At 37.1% G+C, this 20,046-nt stretch overlaps 1 long non-coding RNA gene across 1 annotated transcript; it reads right to left on the reverse strand.

Annotated features, from left to right (window-relative positions):
• Positions 1-1,525: 1,525 nt before the first annotated feature.
• On the reverse strand, positions 1,526-4,765 carry LOC113298158. Its single transcript, XR_003334034.1, has 3 exons — positions 4,436-4,765; positions 2,600-2,684; positions 1,526-1,654 (listed from the first exon to the last, which is right to left on the reverse strand). It is a non-coding gene; the product is annotated as an uncharacterized LOC113298158 (long non-coding RNA).
• Between the last annotated feature and the right edge of the window lie 15,281 nt (positions 4,766-20,046).

The following is a 20,046-nucleotide window of genomic DNA, read 5'->3' on the forward strand; positions in this document are numbered from 1 at the left end:
CATATGGTTTACGGATCATTATGTAAGGGGGAGTGGTTTTCATTTTGAGATGAAGTATTGACTAAGGGGGAGTGATACATATCACCATGATTGTCAAAGTTGTGATACAATTGAACTTTGATGTTGTATAATGATATTATGACGTTGTATAACAATGATTGAGAGCAACTTTTTTCTCATTGTTATTGCTACGAATCTTCAACAATTATGCTGAATTGAACATCTATGGAATCATGGGAGTACTTGGAAGTGACGAAGATTTCGAGTAATGTTGAAGAACCAAGGAGATCAATCATTTGGATGAGAAGATACAAAGTTTATTTATTTTGTAATCCATATGTATTGATAGTTTTGTCACTAAAATTGATAAAAGGGGAGATTGTTTGAGCACTGCTCGGTCGAACTCGCAAGCGTTGCTATCTCAAGCTTGTTTGTCAATGTTAGTGATCAAAACTATAAGTCTTGATTTCTAGTGTACTTATAGATGTCTCAGACTAGGATAGATTGTGTAGTTGAGCATTAGACTTCACGGCGTTCATCAATTAAAGACGAAGAACTACTAAGGAGATCTTGTGGAACTTCATCAACAAAAGGTATGTGGAGACTGAAACTCATCTATATCACTTGGAAAGTCTATTTCTACTCTATACATATTTCTCGGAATATGTGTTGGTAATATTTCACTTCAACCAAGTTCATCCTGATCATGTGAAAATCACCGAGTAACATCTTACATGGTTTGTGTGATACAATCATTTGGTGTAGACTTGGAATGTTTCGTTATGGTTATTTCAATAACTTGAAAATTTCTTTGATGCTAGTAGTGTGTGAAAATGGCTATTGTCATCCTCTAAGAAAGTTTCAATGATTGAAATTAAGAGTTTAGAATACTTAACCATCATTGGATTATAAACATATTGTGCATTATTGCATGTATGTGATCCATGACCGGAACTTAAGTATGCATGCCCGTATGCGTACTTGAAGTTGTGAAATTCCGTGTACAAAGTACACATACCGGTACGCGTACTTGCGTGAGGTATAGGTCCGAGAATTTTTGTTGGGTTTTGGAAGTGAACTAAGTATGCGTACCCATTTGCATACTGGCGAACTCAAACCCAGACCGACTACTTAAGTATGCATACCCGTTTGCATACTTGAGTGGTTAAATTTCTAAAATCGGTTGGCTCATGAACTAATACATTTATATATTAAGGAATGCATTCTTTGCAAACCGTGGCTATAATGTTCATGAAATAATTCGAGTGAATCAAACCGATTTTCTTCGATTGTGTTCTTCCATACTTCTATGAGAATATACCAATTGAACAACTCTTTAACTAGTTTTGTAGCGCCCCCTAAGCTAGCAGCTGACTAATCCAAGAGATTAACTATACAATGAGACACTAAGGATCTAAAGCGTCTATTTAAAATTAAGAAAGAAGTTCTAAACAAAGATTTACCCGAATCTAAACCCTCTCTGAAAAATAAATACAAGAACTCCTCTCATATGATATATATATATATAATAATAATAATTTGGTTTGAAAATGGCATATACAACAAAATAAACATAGAGGAAAGCTAACCAACTATCAGACCCAATTCCTCGACGCTTCCATCGCCACGTGCACATCTTGAACTGTCTCTGAAACTGAAAGTGAGAATTGAGTGAGCACATCATCCCGAAGGGTGCCCTGTAGAAATAACAACTAACTTTCAAGTAATCACTGGAATGATTTAAAGACAATGCAGGTTTTGCAGAAAGACCGATAAAAACACGGAAAACAGATAAAACATATTAAGATAATAAGTTGTACTGAAATATAAAGATTTTACCAACCAATAAACCGGCACAGATTCACAACATAAATAATAGTTGAACGACGCAGTCCTTCGGAGTAGTAAGGCGTGACTCTTGCGGATTCTTCAATAATCATTAAAGCGCCCTGAGGTTTTCGGCCTCTTAGTCATATAAGATTTATACCTTACCAGTACCTCATAATACGCGCATTCCATATAGTAAGTATCTAAAGAAAACTAATGGTGGAATAATAATAATGTAACACTTCCAAAGTAATTTAAAAAGAACAGTAAACATTCATGCATACATAATAGTTCCCTCTATGAAAAGTATTCCATAGGATGCTTTTACGTCTCCCATAGTAATATTGGACACCTCGGTAACCACTTAAGGATACCCTCCGGGCCTATGTAATATTGGATGCTTTTACGCCCCTACACAAGTGCTTAAAAACTAGGTATAAAGTGCGGTGAAGGAACCCATTCTATATACCAAACAAAAGGAAACCCTCTTTCTTTCATGCTAACAATAAATAAAGAATGTAATCACTTTCCGGTCAATGGAAAGAATCACTTTTTGAAAATAAGTAAAGACTCCCAAAACACAGATATTAGTTGTTTCTAAAGATCCAATCCCATCCCAAAATATAAAAGAAAACTAGTTTGTATTACACACATATAATACATGCATACACGTATCATATACTAACAAAGATATGCATGCATTTCATAAGATATAGATTTGTAAAACAATAATGAGCACATATAATACATGCATACATGTATCGATTCCCACCTTTTTTGATGACAAGTCCCGCCTACCTTGAGATCCATGATCCACTGGTTCATCCTTTAAATCGATCGTTGTTAATAAGGAGTAACTGTTAATCACACAAGCACTCTAAAGATTAGCCAAGAGGCTCACATAAGGCTCATAACATAATCTCATACAAATCTCTAGTTAAAGATTAAGTGAACTATCTAATTGTTCTAAGCCCACTACACCTTTTCATTATTTATCTTTAACGTAACTAAGATTTACTAATCCAAATAGGCGGGTTCTATAGTCTATTAGATATGTCTTAAAAATATCTACAACTTTGTAGAAGGAACCAAAGGTTAATTCGGACCATAAGGGGTCCAAAATATGAATTTATGAAACTAAGGTTCATTCTGGTCAACTAACAGTCAACCATAACGGTCAACAGAGTCAACTAGCGGTAAATGTCAGTCAAAGGTCAATGTCCAGTTAAATAGTCAAGTCAAAGGTCAACTGGTCCATGTCAAGTTTCACTCAGTCAAACTGATTCAACTCAGTCAGATGGTCCGGGTCAGATAAGTCAGCTAGACGACTGGGATGACTAATATGCCAAATGCCTAAACCAAACTTCTATTCTATACAACAAAACACAACACAGATTCATACAAAAAAATGCATTTCCAACATTCAATTACAGCCCTACAGCTTAATCAAATAACAATCCCAATTTCTAATTCTTGATTCTCAAACAATTCTAGTTCTGTCACCATCTATACTCATCACAGTTGACATAATCTTCATATTTATGTTATCTTAACTTCAATTTAGTCTCAATCATCTTCACATCAGTGTCTTCACTATTAATCATGTTAACAACAATATCATCTCCAATTCAGTTCAACAGTAACTCTAAAAGCTCGATTCCTGTATCTTTCATCATTAAAATACAATCTCTAATATCATCATATTCTTCACTCCTACATTTTCAACTCAACTGCAATACCCTCAGCATCATCATCTTCTTAGCTTCATTCTCTGCAGCTCAACAATGTTTTAATCTCACATACTAAAGCTCTACTTACAAGTGAACCTCAATAACATTACTCCCATTACTTTGTTCATACCAGCAACATTACTAAATCTGCAACAGATCAGTAACCTATCCATATCAGTCCACTCCATTCATATTTGTATTACCAATTCAGTTTACCACTCTTATCTGATTTTACTTGAAATCCCAAACATATTTGTACTTCAATTCCATTATCATTTGCTTCACCAGAACAACCAATTATATCACCACTAACCCTGTTGAGTTACTGGCAAATCAATAGCTTCATCTGCAACTCAATAAAACTATCAGTCCTACACATTCATCTAACAGCAACATCTCTGCCTCATTATGACCGGCACAATTCCATTACTAACTCTAATCCTTCGTAATTGCAGCACTAGTAGCAACACCACCTTTACAACCCGTGGAGCTCCATAATCAAACATTAATCCTCAGAACTTCAGCAATATCAATTCATCCTTTAGTTTTGCAATTCCAGAAATCTTTTTCCTCCTCATAATACCATTTAAGTTAATTCCCAATTACAAACTCAAAGCCTAGTTTCTATTTCTTCTTTGCAGAACCTTAAATCAACACCCAACTTCAATCACCTCTAACCAAATCATCTCCTTCATCTGCTGATTCCGATTCAAACACCCTAATTTACAAGAACCCTAACTTCTGATTCAACTTTCTACAAAAACTGCAATTAAACCCAATACATGCGACTATTCATCAATTTACAACCCACTCTAAATCGATCAACAAAACATCAATTTCATAAACAATTTTCAATTAATTACAAAACCCTAAATTACCTGTTTTCTATTCTAAATCAGAACAGCTTCAAAACTTCAACTAAACACCAACCCACTCGATCTTCATCCAACAGAAACTCAAAACTCCTCTTAATCTCTCTTCCAACTCAAGAACAGAACCCTAATTAGATTCAACAACATCTCCTTCTTCTGCCGAGTTCAAATAAGATCAGCAACACCACCAGTAATCAATTCCTAGTTTTTACCCTAAGTTTCTCTTTGATTCGACTTCAGAATCATCTCACAAAATCGCCGGAGGCGATGGACAGAAGAAGAAGAAGAAAGAAGAATGAAGAATGAAGAAGAAAAGAAAAGAGAGAGCTTATCTGCTCGGGGTGAAGGGGATAAGACCAAGAATAATTGTTAAGGCGCCCAGAAATGGATAAGGCGGTTTGACAGCAAGATGACTGTTCTGATGAAATATTCTTCGTCCAGTGTCCGAATGACACGTTCAAGTAGTCCAATTCGCATAATCTCTTGAGTTTTATCTAACGGTACTAGTTTCGTATCTAGATCGTTGTTAGATTAATTCCTATTAATTAACGTCCGTGTTAAACTAATCGAGTCATTAGTGGTTAATTCATCTCTTGACTAGTCTAATAGCGTTGACGAACTTGAGGGTCCTTACAAGTTTCATCTAAGTCATTTGAACTAGTTATGGTTAAGATGAATAAGGTTGATATGAGAGTGTTCATATAGCTAACCTCGGTTAACTACGGTTGAACCAACATGGTGTACACGTTTAGGTACGGTTACTAAACCTAAATGAGGGTACATTTCATTTATGTGTAACAAGCTAAGTTCGATCTAACGGTTGAAAGATATTAGCTTGAATCTAATCAGGTTTTTATCTAACAGTGAATAATTAATGCTTTGTTACCAAGGTAACTCAGATTGCAAACCCTGATTTGAAAACTATATAAAGGAGAACTCTAGCAACTGGGAAAACTAATCCCCAAACCTCCTGTGTGATATTAGTTGTATAAGCTAGAGTCGATTCTCCTTTAACCTTAGGTTTTTCACGAAACCCTGTAGGTTAACGACTTAAAGACTTCATTGGGATTGTGAAGCCATACCCAACTATTTTCTTTGTAGTTGCGTGATCTGATCTTGTTGTTTCTATCATGTTTGAGTACGATATTCTTTAAGATTGGCTTGAGGTTTAATCTGCGATAGGCAAGATAAAAAGTAATCACAAACATCTTCGTCTCATCGTTTGTGATTCCACAATATCTTGTTTCGCTACCATACGGTTAAGATTATCATGAGGTGATTGACATTTATAGGTTGTTCTTCGGGAATATAAGTCCGGTATATCAATTGGTTCATGTTCACCTTGATTTATCAAAAGACAGAACAAAACTCGTAGGTATTTCTGTGGGAGACATATTTATCTATTCCTATAAAATTTTCTGTGTGAGACAGATTTGTTTATCAAATCTTCGACTTTGGGTTGTAGCAAGTCTTGGTTGTGGGTGAGATCAGCTAAGAGAATCAAGTGCGTAGTATCCTGTTGGGATCAGAGACGTAAGGAGCGGAACTGTACCTTAAATCAGTGTGAGATTGATTAAGGTTCAACTACAGTCCAGTCCGAACTTCATTGGTAGTAGGCTAGTGTCTGTAGCGGCTTAATACAGTGTGGTGTTCAAATCTGGACTAGGTCCCGGGGTTTTTCTGCATTTGCGGGTTTCCTCGTTAACAAAATTCCGGTGTATGTGTTATTTCTTTTCCGCATTATATTTTGTTATATAATTGAAATATCACAGTTTGTGCGTTGAATCGATCAACTGGGAAATCCAACCTTTGGTTGTTGATTGAAATTGATTGATCCTTGAACATTGGTCTTTGGTACCGTTCAAGTTATTTCTCTTATATTCAATCAGACTCGCAAATTCCTATTTGCTGATTGCAGATTGAATTGAGAGATAGAGATACAAAAACTCTTTGATATACTTTTCTCTAGATTGAGTCTAACTATCTAGTTGATTCTCTTGAAAGTATATTGGAGTTTGTCTATTGAGATTGCCAAACGAATTGTTGGGGTGTGGTTGTTAGACCCCCGCTTTTTCATGAAGATCGACCTTGGTCGGTCAAAGTGGCATGCCCGTGTCACCATATTGTCCGTGTCTCAATTTTGAAATTTTGGTATTTTCGGGTGCGCGTTTGAGCAATACTTTGGATTTTCAGAAGAGTTTGATCTTGACTGAAACTCTCAATTTGCTCGAATGAGCAAGTAGAACTTTTCTCGTGCGGCCAATATTTTGAAAATATTACAATAATAATATTTTAATATTTGTCGTGAGGAGCCTAGTCGGTCATGTGACCATTTGACTTTTTGGCCTTTTAATAGTTTGAGCAATATTTGAGAAAACATGGAAAAACCAAAGTTTTGCTCAAACGAAAGAGTTTCATTAGATGAAGGAAATAATAATTGTAATAATAAGGGATCATAAGGTGTGGGACCGGCCACGTCTAAAGCATGGCTGGCCGGCTAGTAGACCTGGTCCCTTGATATCTTTCCCTATTTTTAATTATTTTTCACCGTGTGAAGGAAATATGGGGAAACTAAGAGTTTTTCTCAAACGAGGGAGTTTGCTCAAATGAAAGAGTTTTCATGAGATTAGGAAAAATAATAAAATAAGATAAGATAAAAGGAAGAGGCATGGGACCGGCCGGCCGTTGAGCTCGATCCTCCTGGGCGCCTCTTTATTATATTATTAATATTAGTTTTCTTCCTTATTTTGCATAGGTTTCCTCGTTTGTCCATATTTTTGAGTGCTCGTACGTGCACTCGGATGCTCGTTCGTGCATTATTGCTAAGTACACTCACACCATTTTCTCGGGGCTTACTCGGTGGTGGCCCAGCTGCCCGATCAGTGAACATTTATTACTAATTCATAGAATTCAGCTAAGAATTAGCCATGAAACGGAGTAATAAAATAAAATGATTCTATACAGTGGGGGAGTATAGTCAGGGAACAACAAATAGTATGACGTCCTGAAGATGTTAGCGCTCTATACTAGCATGCAATATGTCTAGGAGCCGTCCAATTATTAAGAGATTCTATACACGTTCTCTCTACATATTCAAGGAACAACAAACTGTGTGACGTCCTGAAGACATTAACGCTCTATACTAGCATGCAATATGTCTAGGAGTCGTCCAATCATTTTGATTCTACGTAGAAGTGATGATGAAATGTGCAAAGTGCCGAAAGCTCAGCCGAGAGGCTTTTCGAGGAACATATTCATCATAGCTTTGAGAGGATGCTCGCTCAGTCAGAGATTGTGAAATGGTTCTCGGATCATAAAATATGAGTTTCACATACATTCCTGAAGCCGGGTCAGGAACATGCAGTATCATGCTTTTACGATTTTAGCCTTTGTCGAAAATCCACCATCAACATTAAGTCCCTTGCTTAGTGAGGGATGGTCATATTCTGCAGTAAGCTGATTAAAGATTTTTCGTGGGTTGTAGTAATGAGGTTCAAACTCTCGGACTTGTGAAGGATAATTTTTTTAGAAAATAAATATATATACAAATATTGACAAATTGGTAGAGAGTTACTGGGACTAAGGACTTGGCCAATTCTCATGCATATGGTACATTTTATTTATCCTTAACAATTATCGCTCAAAACATAAAATGTAAGGACTCTTATTTTTCCAATATAGATTCTCAGAATATTAGTTATAAATCGTAAGCATGGGACATCAAACATTTAAGCAAGCATGCCGCATCAAATAAAATGATAACTAATTAATCAAAATCATTTTTCAATTTTAAATCAATGCAAAAGTCATAAAAAGAATAAATTAAATTTACCAGAACGACGAAAATCGCCTCCTCCATTGTCCCAATGTTGGGTTTAGCTCATCATGGTGAAATACCTCTCAAAATATTTTATTAAGCTCAATTGGTGTTTACAATAAAGAGAAGAAGAGAAAACGGTGTGAAACTGTAATCTGCGACGCACAAAAGGCGTCCAGAATAAACGATAAAACCTAACTGCTGTTGTCGCTACGGTCCTAAGACCCACACCTACGACCCACGAGCCGCTGTCGTTGTCACTGTTGAAGAACGACGGTTTCTGAGAGTCTGTTCTTCGTGTTCTTCATCTTCATCAGGAGCATAAAACAGCAGCAGGAAGCTTGCTGTTCATGGTGATTTCTTGCTCCTCAGTTCTCCTCAAGCCCCCAAACTCTCGACAACCCTTCTAGGCAACCATAGAAACATATTTATAGCCAACAGACCCATCGAATCTCGCTCATTCACTCCATATAATTCTCTTTAACTCGGCAGTAAAGAAAAATATTCTTGGGAATATTTTCTTTCCATTCTTGCTCTGGTACGCATAGATTTCCATCCTGGTCACTCTAGAAGTGTTTACACACGACCCACAACGTTGCTAGAGCCCTCATGCATGATCAGAACACGCTCAAATCTTCTCCAATCCCGTGTCCAACCCGTGTTTCCCTGTTTTGCTTCCGTGAATTTTCCAGCTAATTATGGCCAAATTTGATCGAACCAAAAGCCCAAAACGTGTTTGATAGGACATAACACAACTTCCTACCAAAAATCAGCCATTGAATCGCCCTAGAACACGTTAAAAAATTCCAACAAACATCTGCCAGTTGATATATTTTTTTCCCGCAAATTTTTGGTTTTTGAATTTGGGAAGAAGATGTCCTTCCCCTAACCAGAACTGGGGTGTGAATAGCAGCTGTCTTGGGGGTGACCTGGGGGGTGCCCCTTAGTAATTAGGTTACCCCTTATCCAAAAGAGAGAGTCCGAATAACACTTGTCCTCCGGGTGACAAAATCAACTTTTCGAGCCGAATTTTCCAAAAATATTTATTTCCAAAAAAATACCTACAAATACATAAAATAACAAAATTAGTACAAAATCGAGTGCCAACAATATATAGTATTGAGATCAAATTAGACACAAAAATGTGTCTATCAAATACCCCCAAACTTATTATTTGCTAGTCCTCGAGCAAAATTTATTCTTGAAAAGTGACCGAGTTAATCTCGGGTGGGTTTATCAGAGGTGTACCCACAAAAACCAATACTCCAGACCCTAGCTATCTACGCAGAACCTTGGAAAGCACTAAAGAACCTCCTTGGTTGGCATACAAATATTGACTCTAAGAGGAAGAACCCTGATGCGAAATTCCAATTGATGTACACGAGTTTGCACTCAAGCATACTAAAATTCATATAAGTGACAGAGCTCTACTAAGATAGTTTCACAATTGACATCATACTCGGAGTCAGACTAATCACATGAAAAGATTAAGAAGATGGAAAAAGAAAAATGTAGATGGTTGAAAAGTGAACGGTGTTTCCCATATCTGTCTGAAGGCCTCTGCCAAGATGAACCTATCCTAATGGACTGAGATATCGGTCTGACTAATATCAATACAACTGGCATATACAAGGGAACCAGTGGTCAATAACTTAAATCTAGATCAACAAACTGGCAAATACAAGGGAACCAGCAGTTGACTACACATAACAATAACCATTTTTTTTAACTTAACGGTATGAATAGATCTTTTTGATCCAAGCGCATGCTTCTTGTCAGCAGATTACACGATAGTTCACACGGGTCCTGCATTCCACGCTTGCTTAGGCGACGGAAACAGGGAGAACACACACATATTGCTATCCAAGTGTTAGTATTTATTCTGATTGGTCTACTGGTCTGGTCTTCTTTTTTTTTTTTTGAAAAGGTAACTCAGTCAATCTATTTCACCCTAGCAAAGGTAACAACTTGAATCGTGTGCCCCACCAAATCACTTGAAATAAAAGAAAAATAAAAATAGAAAGTGAAAAGGACTCGACGAGATATGGCGAAACTATCATGTTAATTCTAACACCTGAGCTCTGTGCTTTTATGAATAGACTCTATAGATGTTTCCATCTAGTCAGATTGGTTCCTGAACTCCTAAAACAAAAATGTTTCCATCCACTTAGATTGGTTAGTGCTATCCTTAATAGGCGTAAATCTTTAGGCTCTGGAGTTTATTTATTGCAACTTAAAACTAACAAAAAGTTTCTTCCCCACCCCCAAACTTAAATCTAACATTGTCCTCAATGTTCTAAAGATAAAATTAAAAGCATGAACAAGGAGAAACTGTTACCACTTGAAGAAAAAGAGTTAAGGAAAGATATTACCATGTTGCATGAGATTGGGTTACCTCCCAAGAAGTGCTAAGTTTAAAGTCTTCAGCCAGACATCGGAAGGAATTAGTCACCTCATAGAATCATATAGAAGTAGTCGGAATAACTGTGGATCATCTGGATCAAAAAGTATTACCCACAAGAAGAGGAAACTGCAACGGACCAAAAAGATGCCGAACATACCCTTGTTTAAGACAACTACATCTAGTTGTGGCTCAGGTTCAGGTTCTATAACTGGGTCTAGATAACAGGTTTTCATCGGTTGTATTTCCTCAAAGCTAAGATCCGGTTCAGGTATTAGAGTCTGGAAAAACTCAACTAAGAACTTATAAGCACATAACAACAACCTGAATAACTGGGGATCCTCTAAGTCAATCAGATTTGACTCACACAGCTGACCACAATGAAAGAGGTGGTCTTCCTTAAGAAAATGTGTCGACCCTAATATCCTAAAGTGATTAGGTTTAGTCTCAAAACTTAATAACCGACACATCTTAAAATCAAAAGTTCCCACAATTGGTTGAAAAGTTTTTGGTGGGAAAACAAAGTCAATCTTGGTATCATAGCCTGGGTTAACCACATCAACCAGAGGATGGGTTTCTAACAACTGAGCTTCTTTCTGGACATCATTAGGTTCAGGAAAACGTGTACGAAGATAATTTTGTAAGATGGTTGAGGCAAAAATGTCAAATCCTACAGGAGGGTACTTTCTAAGAGTTAAAGCACACGGAGAATGATAATCACCCCCAAACTTAGAGTTTTTTGTGTCTCTAGGAAGACTAGTCACAATTTCCCTAATTTCTAGGTCATCATATTCCTGGAAATGGTCAATAGATTCTTCTAAGTTGGGTTCATCCTCACTCATTTCTACGAGTTTATCATCTTCTAAGACTAGTGTTTCTAAATCGCTAGATTCTAAAACAGTATTCTCAGGGTAAACTCTTTCCTCTAAACCATCATCACAATCATATAAATGATTATCAAAGAAAGTTTCATATAAAGGCTCATTAACTAAGGTGTTAATCAAAGTTACTTCCTCCAATCCATTAATAAGTTCATCAAATAATGGATTGTCCAATACTCTGTACGCTAAAGGATCATGAACTACATCGTCTAAAATGGTGGTATCTCTAGTCAGATCCACATCCTTTTGAATAGGTGAATAATCATTAAAATTATTGGGATCTGAACCAGAAATAATATTATCATTATGAAGCTCAAATGGAGTAACTAGTTCCGGATCACTATGCCTACAAATGTATGATTCTTCATCAATATTATCTTCATCATAATCATCATGAACCTCATCTAAAGTAGTGTCTTTTATTCTAACCTCGTCCTCTAGATTGGGCAAATATTCACTATTGATATCAAGGGTAGAATTGGAAACACTATATTGGAAATTAAGACTATCTTGAGCAGTTCTGTTCTGGGCCTCGATTAAAAGCTTTTGAATCGACTCACATGACTTCCTTATGGTATCGTGTATAGAAGGTTCACTCATGGGTGCATTTTGTTTATTCATTTCTAACACAAACCTATTTGTATTCTCAGTTAATTGTTTGAGAGACTCTTCTAGAGGAAGAACAGGTTCAGAAGGATCATAATAGGGACTAGTTTTCAATAGTTTGATTGTATCCTCTAGAGACGAAGAACTAGTACTATAATCTTCTTGCTCGTAATACTGATGCATGTGTGGATAGTAATTGGGCTCACCATGGTATGACCCATATCCTTCCAAAGGATGGCGTTCCCAACCACTATTCCCAACATGGTCATAAAAAGGATGATGTCCATATTCAAATTCAGGTCGATACTCATTGTATTGGCTTCTATCATACCAGTTCGACATTCTTAATTGCAAGGGAATTCTACACAACACAAACAAGGCCGACTCGACTCCACCAAAGAAAACCTAAAGATTTCTAGCAAACAAAAAGCATGATGGCTCCACTTAGATTGTTTCTAGACCAGCTTCTATCTTTCGAAAGGGAATTCGTTGCAATTTGAGCAAACCCCTCTGGAATCAATCCGAGTCAAAATAAGTTGAACTGAGGCGAGGGAAGCTCAGTGGAGCTTTGATACCCAAGGCCTCACCGCTATCACAAGGCGGCGCAGTCACGCATTCAACTCACAGAAACCGTCATGAAATTTGGAGTGTGCTTAAAGAGGAACCAATATTTTTCGAACGAGTTTCCTATTAAGCTCGTTACCCTATCGGTCTCGTTCTATTCCAAATTTTAAGCTTGGGTTCGCGTTAGGTTTCGTTTTCCTAAGGCGGGCAAGAAGGGAGCGGTGATGAAATCCGAACCCTTATCTTGTATTGGCCAGGCCTTGCCCTTTACTAGGAATTTAAAAACAGTCCAAATTCGTCCTCAATCAATGAATCACCTTAAGGAATGCAGTAACTCGCTTACAGGAGATTCGCGAGTGCTTCGATGGACTTACCTCCCGTACCAGACGGGGGATGAACTGTTGAAGTCGACTCGGGCCACGACTCCTATGTCATGTACGAACCCGAGGGGCCGAGACGATATAGTAATCGTCGTCCTTCCCTGCACACAGTTTATATATAATTTTTTTTTATTAATAATAAGACCCTTCCGTAGGGTTAAAAAAATGTCCAAAAATCCAGAATAAAGTCCAAATAAAAAGTCCAAAAAAAATTACAAAAATGATGAAAAAAAAAGCCTATTTACAAATTCTAAAAAAATAAATAAAAGCTATATACAGAAAAAAATAATAATAATAATAAATATTAAATCCTAAAAAAGAAAATTATGTCTTTTTTTTCCTTCTCCCTTAGCTTTTAGCTTTTAGCTTTAAGCTTTTTGTTCCCAAGTCCTTAGTATTCCACTTCGAACCTGTAAATCAAAGACACAAAAAGAAACGTAAAAAGGAACAAATAAAATAATAAAAAATAATAAAAACCTAAAAATTCTACCTAAGCACAAATCCACGTCGGCGGCGCCAAAATGATTAAAGATTTTTCGTGGGTTGTAGTAATGAGGTTCAAACTCTCGGACTTGTGAAGGATAATTTTTTTAGAAAATAAATATATATACAAATATTGACAAATTGGTAGAGAGTTACTGGGACTAAGGACTTGGCCAATTCTCATGCATATGGTACATTTTATTTATCCTTAACAATTATCGCTCAAAACATAAAATGTAAGGACTCTTATTTTGCCAATATAGATTCTCAGAATATTAGTTATAAATCGTAAGCATGGGACATCAAACATTTAAGCAAGCATGCCGCATCAAATAAAATGATAACTAATTAATCAAAATCATTTTTCAATTTTAAATCAATGCAAAAGTCATAAAAAGAATAAATTAAATTTACCAGAATGACGAAAATCGCCTCCTCCATTGTCCCAGTGTTGGGTTTAGCTCATCATGGTGAAATACCTCTCAAAATATTTTATTAAGCTCAATTGGTGTTTACAATAAAGAGAAGAAGAGAAAATGGTGTGAAACTGTAATCTGCGACGCACAAAAGGCGTCCAGAATAAACGATAAAACCTAACTGCTGTTGTCGCTACGGTCCTAAGACCCACACCTACGACCCACGAGCCGCTGTCGTTGTCACTGTTGAAGAACGACGGTTTCTGAGAGTCTGTTCTTCGTGTTTTTCATCTTCATCAGCAGCATAAAACAGCAGCAGGAAGCTTGCTGTTCATGGTGATTTCTTGCTCCTCAGTTCTCCTCAATCCCCCAAACTCTCGAAAACCCTTCTAGGCAACCATAGAAACATATTTATAGCCAACAGACCCATCGAATCTCGCTCATTCACTCCATATAATTCTCTTTAACTCGACAGTAAAGAAAAATATTCTTGGGAATATTTTCTTTCCATTCTTGCTCTGGTACGCATAGATTTCCATCCTGGTCACTCTATAAGTGTTTACACACGACCCACAACGTTGCTAGAGCCCTCATGCATGATCAGAACACGCTCAAATCTTCTCCAATCCCGTGTCCAACCCGTGTTTCCCTGTTTTTCTTCCGTGAATTGTCCAGCTAATTATGGCCAAATTTGATCGAACCAAAAGCCCAAAACGTGTTTGATAGGACATAACACAACTTCCTACCAAAAATCAGCCATTGAATCGCCCTAGAACACGTTCAAAAATTCCAACAAACATCTGCCAGTTGATATATTTTTTTCCCGCCAATTTTTGGTTTTTGAATTTGGGAAGAAGATGTCCTTCCCCTAACCAGAACTGGGGTGTGAATATCAGTTGCCTTGGGGGTGACCTGGGGGGTGCCCCTTAGTAATTAGGTTATCCCTTATCCAAAAGCGAGAGTCCGAATAACACTTGTCCTCGGGGTGACAAAATCAACTTTTCGAGCCGAATTTTCCAAAAATATTTATTTCCAAAAAAATACCTACAAATACATAAAATAACAAAATTAGTACAAAATCGAGTGCCAACAATATATAGTATTGAGATCAAATTAGACACAAAAATGTGTCTATCATAAGCACTGGATGGTGATTTTCCAGTAGACGAGATAAATAGTTGAACTCAGTCGTAAAAAAATTATTTCCAGAATCCCCGATTTGATCCAATGATATCATGTACAAGCAAATGCCTGGATAAGGGATCTGGCGGTATAATAGAGTGTCATCTCGCGAGCACGGAGAGATGCAGCACCGCTGATTCGGGCGATCAGACGCCCAAGTTTGGTCGGTATAGCGTTTACAGCGCGAGCCTAAAAAAGAAAATCCTTGTTTGATTAGGTTTTTGGAAATAAAATTGTTATAAAAGGGAAGAAACTCTAGAAAAAAAATTAGCTCTTCCTTGAACTGACCGGCCACCCCCTTGTTGATCTCTTCTCACGTCCGAGCAAGGAAGGAGGAGAAAGAATTTTTTCTGTCGGGATTGCCGCCGCCAACCGTCGTCGATAAACGTCAGGCCGGCACCGACCAGGTACGATTTTTTTTTCTTTCCTGAAGTTCAAAAATTGTTCACAAAACATAAATCTCATATGTGCACATGCATGCGAAAATTTTATGAATTTTTTTTGGGAAACGGACGCCCGTTCGTCCGTTAGTTTAAAAAATGAATAATAATCCCTAGTATGAAATATATATATATATATATATATATATATATATATATAAATATTTGAATAGACATGGTCTAATTGCAATCAAGAAAATTTTGTCTATGAGCTTTCATGAAAATAAAATTTTATTTTGAGTACGCAGAATTTTACAAAAATAGAAAAGACCGTCGGTTGATAGACGAATGCTCGTTCGAGCGATTTTTTTTTTATTCACGTGATTTAGGCAAAAAAATTTTTTAAAACATACGTGAGTTATTCACGAAATTTAAAAACTTTGTAAAGTCAAATTTTGATTTTGAGCAATTGTTAAAAGCACACAATTATTTGTGATGAAATAACGTGAATTATAAATTTTGTTACTTAATAATGTATGCACACACAATAGAAAATCAGTGAATGTTCATACGGTTAAGATTATGTAAATTGCTCACACGGTGAAAATTATGTGACTTGCTCACACGGTGAAAATTATGTGAATTGCTCACAATTTTATGAAAAATCAAGTTATGATTTTGAATAATGAATTTTGCTCGTCTTTGTGAAATTGTAAACAGGTAAGAGTTGGAGAGCTCCCATTTTTGTAGACGCTGATGTGAGCATCCTAATTATTTTGTGGTGCTTTAATTCCACTGCTTTGATGAAATTTGCATCTATGAATGGATGTCACAGCAGCTTTGCAAGGATGACTGATTCTTATGATATCACTTCCAAAGATGATACTTCCAGAGATGATACCTCCGCAGATACAACTTCAAGAAATGGTACCTCTGGGAGTTTCATTGATGAAGAAGAAGAAGCACTTGGAATAAAGAATACCCCAAACACTGATGATGACTTCTTTGTGGTTCAATATAGAACTGAAAAATGTCTCTTAGGTTCTTCGTTTCGTCTTCTTATAAATTCCAGGGATATTGCTCAGAGAAAATTGGTATCTCCTCGAGCGATAATCCTGTTTTGTCCGTTTTGTATATAGAATTCAAGTTTTCTCGAAAACCTTTAACATACTTTTTCTGGATGGGAGAGACATATGTTGGGTTATGATCGTGTACGAACTATGCTAGATCGTGCACAGGTGACACGAGCTATTCAAGTAGCTGGAGATTTATTTATCTACCATGATGTACGAGGTATGGTGGCTTTGCTCGCTCTCTGGTGTATTCCTACTCACACTTTCATATGCAGGTGTGGAGAATTTACCATCACTTGGGAGGATGTAGTTGCTTTATTGCATCTTCCAGTTACGGGTAATTTTCCTGAAGAACTTTCTGTAGAGGAGATTGCAATGTCTGATGTCTTGACAACTAAAATGCATGACATTAACAAATTATCCAGCAAGTTTTGTTATGCTCAATGGTTGAGGAACTGGTGGCCAAGAGATAGGATTCGTGAAAGACCTGTTGACGATACGTTAAACATTGCTGCTTTCTTGTGCTTGTGGTTGTCCAGAGAGGTACTTGAAGATAGTAGAAACTTTCTGAAGCCATTTGTGATTCCTTTTTCCATTAAGATGGCTCAACGTGAGAAATTTCCCATCGGTAGCCTGTTCTTGGGTTCATTATTCTCCAATTTAGACTCCTTAGTCATAGATTCCAGTGTTTCCAATGGCTTTATGAAAATTGAAACGTACGTTAACACAATGTTTCTCCAAGCCTTATTGTGGGAGCGCTTCAAGAATTATACACCGATCCCTCGTAGCATCTTACAGGGACTGAATGTTGATACTCGTCATGATTTCTCTGAGAAAGATAATGCCAGGATTATGCGTTGGTCCACAAAGCATCCTCGACTCAAGACACACCTAACCAATGTTTTAGACAACGAGTCTGAGTTTAATTTTAGTCCATGGGTGTCAGTTTCTTCTTTCGTCTCACAATTAATCACTTTTAATGCTACTGAAGAAAACGTCATTTTGGAATCTGGTACAGACCTGAGCGATGGTGAGAGATCCTTGATACTGAGTTGCACTCATGGTTACTTAATATCAATAATACAAGGAAAGTTTATGGTGGAGGAATATAATATCGATAGAGCGGCTCGAAAAATAGGCCTTGATCAGTGTGTTCCAGATGTTCGGAAGAGAAAGCCATTAGTCGACCAACTTAAAACTTCCTTAGATTGTATGCATTTGAATGAACGTGAATATTTGTTCCCTTTTTCTGACCGAGTCTCCTACCCAACCCCAGGTTATATAACTTTCTGGAATCATCAACTTGAATTTTTACATAATTTTGTAATGGTTGTTCAACCTCTGGTACAAGAACCTCTTTCTGTTAAGATGATTTCTGATTGACCAAGATTGAAATGTCTCTCCAGTGGTGATAAACGAAAAGTACTTCCAGAATGTTCACAGGTAAGTATTCTTCTTATGACTTTTGTAAAGACATGATAATCATGTCTTAATTATTTCATAAAATTTTGTCCGCAGGATGGTCATGTTGTGAGACCCCGACTCAATACAGACTTCACGGAAGTGGAAGAAAGTCCCCAGGGCGGAGAATCCAGAAGCAATGATTACAGGATGTTACCAAATAGGGTAAAGTCCCCAGCTGTTTCTTTGGTGAATTGTCAATGCTTCTTCCATCATGACTTTTTCCTTGTCCGTGTAATTTGGATCATGAAACCAATGTTTGTTATTTCGTTTCAGAATTTTTCTCCATCGAGCATTGATGGTCTCCAACTTGCTCCTGGGAAAGCAACTCATGAATCCAGTGCCGATGAAGAAGAAATTGATGTAAGTACTTCTTTACATAACCAATTATGACATTTCTTGAATGAAATAATAATGATTGTTGTTGATGCATTCAGGAGGAGATTATCATTGATAAAGAAAGCGCTGATGATGCTCATTCGTCTTCATAAGATGGTGATGGAGAGAATTCTCAAGAGCCGGAACCGAATGAAGGTAATAACGCTCCTAATGATGTCGCCGGCAATATCGATCCCTGGAACGACTTAGAGACCACTCAATCTAGACAGTCAGACTCAATCTAGGTAAAATTATCTCAAGGAGTTAATATCTCTCTCTTGTTTTGATTTACTCAAGTTAATAAAAATCAGCGAGTCCTAATCAAACACAAGGAATAACTTGGACGGTACCAAAGACCAATGTCCAAGGATCAATCAATGATAATCAACGACCAAAGGTTGGATTAATCTAATTAATGATCTAAACGCACAACCTGTATTACTTCAATTATAAAGATAAACAATATAATGCGGAAACTGAAATAACACAAACACCAGAAATTTTGTTAACAAGGAAACGACAAATGCAGAAAAACCCCGGGACCTAGTCCAGATTGAATACATACTGTATTAAGCCGCTATAGACACTAGCCTACTCCAAGCTAACTTCGGACCGGACTATAGTTGAACCCCAATCAGTCTCCCACTGATACAAGGTACAGTTGTATTCCTACGCCTCTGATCCCAGCAGGATACTGCGCACTTGATTCCCTTAGCTGATCTCACCCACAACTAAGAGTTTCTACGATCCAAAATCGCAGGCTTTAGCAATAAACAAATCTGTCTCACACAGACAAGTCTATCAAAGGATCAATCTGTCTCCCACAGAAAAACCCTAAAGTTTTTTGTTCCGTCTTTTGATAATAATCAAGGCGAACAGGAACCAATTGATAATCCGCTCTTATATTCCCGAAGAACAGCCTAGATTAATCAATCACCTCACAACAATCTTAATCGTATGGTACCGAAAAAAGATGTTGCGGAATCACAAACAATGAGACGAAGATGTTCGTGATTACTTTTTACATCTTGCCTATCGGAGAAATCAAACAATCTCAAGCCAATCAATATGATTGTACTGTTACGATAGAAGATGCAAGATCAGACCACATAACTACGATAAAAGTAGTATCGGTCTGGCTTCACAATCCCAATGAATCCTTTAAGTCGTTAACCTGGTTTTAGAAGAAGAAAACCAAAGGTTAAAGGAGAATCGACTCTAGCACGCAAACTAGTATCACACGTAAGGTGTGGGGATTAGTTTTGCAGAGTTGCTAGATGTCCCTTTATATAGCCTTTCAAATCAGGGTTTTGCCTTAGTTACAAAGCAATCAATATCCACTGTTAGATGAAAACCTGATTTAGATTCAGTCTAATATTTATCAACTGTTAGATCGAATACTTAGCCTGTTATACACAAATGAACTGCACGCTTCTAGGTTTGTTAACCGTACCCAAACGTGTGCATTGTTGGTTCAAAAATAGTTTAACCGAAAGGTTAACCATATGAGCATTTCATACCAACCATTTTCTTATTAACCATAACTAGCTCAAATGACTCAAATGAAATAGCTAAGAGAGTTGTTCAATTGCAAG

This window comes from Papaver somniferum, chromosome 7 (assembly GCF_003573695.1).
Source record: "Papaver somniferum cultivar HN1 chromosome 7, ASM357369v1, whole genome shotgun sequence".
Lineage (NCBI taxonomy): Eukaryota > Viridiplantae > Streptophyta > Magnoliopsida > Ranunculales > Papaveraceae > Papaver > Papaver somniferum.